This window comes from Rattus norvegicus, chromosome 19, assembly GCF_036323735.1.
Source record: "Rattus norvegicus strain BN/NHsdMcwi chromosome 19, GRCr8, whole genome shotgun sequence".
NCBI classification, from domain to species: Eukaryota; Metazoa; Chordata; class Mammalia; order Rodentia; family Muridae; genus Rattus; species Rattus norvegicus.
Window position 1 is genome coordinate 58,005,273 of NC_086037.1, and position 2,850 is coordinate 58,008,122.

A 2,850-nucleotide genomic window follows, 5' to 3' on the forward strand; every position below is an offset into this window, starting at 1 on the left:
TCATCACCGTGGGTGGGTTCCTTCCAGACACAAATTACTGACAGGTTATGTTAGCAAGAACAGTGCAGGAGCATAGAATCTTCAGATGAAAGACCACTAATTAGTGAAGGCAGTAAAGAAAAATAGAAAAAGGAAAACAGCAACAAAGGCCATCCTACTGCTTGGAAATACGTGGTAATGTCAATGCTACTCAAAAAAGAACATACTTAAAAATGAGCAGACGATCGCTTCTCGGCCTTTTGGCTAAGATCAAGTGTAAAAATGAGCAGACAAGTCAGAAGTTCTGATTAATAAATTATTAATAAATAAATTAATAATTAATAAATTAATTAATAAATCTTGCTTGCTTCTGTAAGCAAGCAAGAGTGCCATGTGTGCTATGATCAGCTTCATTAAACAACAGGTAAACTTTCTCCTTGATAAATGGATAGAACTTACGAAGGCAAGGATGTCCTTTTCCTAGACCAATATAAGTTCCAGCAACATTCTAAATATGTATCCATATAGCCACAGGTCGGTGCAGCTCTTACCTTTTATCAAAAAGGTGCCCAGGCACAGGTAACACATCTGCAACCCAACTGCTACACCTAAGACCACAGAACATGGAGGGTCAAGATTCCAGGGGAACAGGATGAGTGCTGCTGCGGAAAGTCGTCTAGTCACGACAGGAAGCTGAACCTATGCGATCCCAGCAATATGCTGGCTGACAGAGCGCTGTACTGACAACACCAGTTGACATGCCAACGTGGGCCTCGGAAGTTTCATAAGCTCCGTCCCCCCTGCCACTGCCGCCACATGAAGAGATCTACTGAGGCTGCTGAGAGAGAGATGGTTTTCTCCAGGGATGAACCCCTGGACACATTATCTTATCTCAGGTGTGCAATCCTAAACACATGCATGTATGAGCAATACTGAATGGATTGTGAATTCTCTGTCTGTCTCTGTCTGTCTCTCTTTGTGTGTGTGTCTGTCTCTCCTCTCCCTCCTCCTCCTCCTCTTCCTCTTCCTCCTCCCCTTCCTCCTCCTCCTCCTTCTCTCTGTCTCTGTATGTGTGTGTGTGTGTTTGTGTGTGTGTGTGTGTATGTGTGTGTGTGTGTGTGTTATGAATTTGAGCTAGGGTCTGCTTTTCAGAGAGGTGTGCTTAACGTACCACCAGCCTTCGACTCTTGCCATACCTTCACGTACAGCACAAACCAGCAAACATTTTAATTTTCCAACTGGAGGATGTCTTTTCAGAGCCTAGCATTCCTTAAATGTGATGTTTCTATTTTCCACCCACGAGCGGCAATTTGGGCTGGTGTTTGTTACAATAAACCCCCTATTTCCAGGACTGATCAGTGTTATTTTCCAGGTTTTGTTAAGGGTCTCACAATTTCTTTTCCAGCTCTTTGTTTTCTCAGCTATTGTTCTGCATTTTCCATATTTCTTTATGGTAACATCTCACATTTGGATACTATCTTCTCTATCAAGCATCTATCTACACAGGGAATCACCTTAAAATGTATCCATTGAAAACATAGGCCTGGGGATGTGGCACAGTTGGTAGAGTGCTTGCTTAATATGCAAAAGACCTAGGGCTTACACACACACACACACACACACACACACACACATACACACACAAACACACATACACACACAAACACACATACACACACAAACACACACAAACACACATACACACACATACACACATACACACAAACTCACATACACACACATACACACACATGCACATGCACACCCATGCACACACACATACACACAAACACACATACACACACATACACACACATGCACATGCACACCCATGCACACACACAAACACACAAACACACATACACACACAAATACACACACATACACACATACACACACATACACACATACATGCAAACACACATACACACATACACACACATATACACACATACACACATACATGCAAACACACATACACACATACACACAAACACACATACACACATACACACACATGCACACGCACATGCGCGCGCACACACACACACACACGCACACACACACACACACACACACACACACAGTGTTATCATGCCACATGCTTATAATCCTTGCACTTAGGGGATAGAGGCAGGAGGAGAAGGATCTGAGTTTCAAGGTCTTACTGAGCTACTTAGGGATTTTGAAGCTGGTTTGGGCTCTACTAATCCCTCCCCCTCCCCAAGGTAGCAACACTACTTTATCTATGCTAACTCAGTGAGTCGGGTAGGCAGTTTGATCTCACCTGGACTCTGACCTCTTTAGATTGAGAGTTAGGCTCCCAAGGCTCTTCCCCAAGGTGGCCAGGAGTTCCTAAAAGAAACAGTTGCATAGTAACAGACTCACCATCATCTCTGACTTCTATTGGTCAACGCACATCCTCAGACAAGCAGGGAGTCAAGCATAGTTGAAATAACCCTATTTCCAAAGGGGAAGCCCTGCAAATTCACAGTGAGGAAGGATGTGGAAGAACAGAACATTGCTATCCTCTTTTATTTATTTTTTTTAAAGGGGATAGGACAGGGCCTCATCTAGCCCAGGGCAAGCTGGAATTCCCTATGTATTCAAGGATAACCTTGCACTTCTGATTGTCCTGAACCCACCTCTTGCATGCTGGGATTACAGGTCTGCACTAATATGTCCTCATGTGGTACTAGGGATGGAAGCCATGGTCTTGTGGATGTGGACAAGCACTGTATCAATAGAACTGAATCCCCTGCTTACTTGCTTGCTTTTCTTTCTCTCTCTCTCTCTCTCTCTCTCTCTCTCTCTCTCTCTCTCCCTCCCTCCCTCCCTCCCTCTCTCTCTCTCTTTCTCTCTCTCTCTCTC

The 2,850-nt window shown here is 44.0% G+C and overlaps 1 pseudogene; it reads left to right on the forward strand.

Moving 5' to 3' along the window:
- Positions 1-223: 223 nt before the first annotated feature.
- Positions 224-373, forward strand: LOC120098730 (U2 spliceosomal RNA; annotated as a pseudogene).
- The last annotated feature ends 2,477 nt before the right edge of the window (positions 374-2,850 follow it).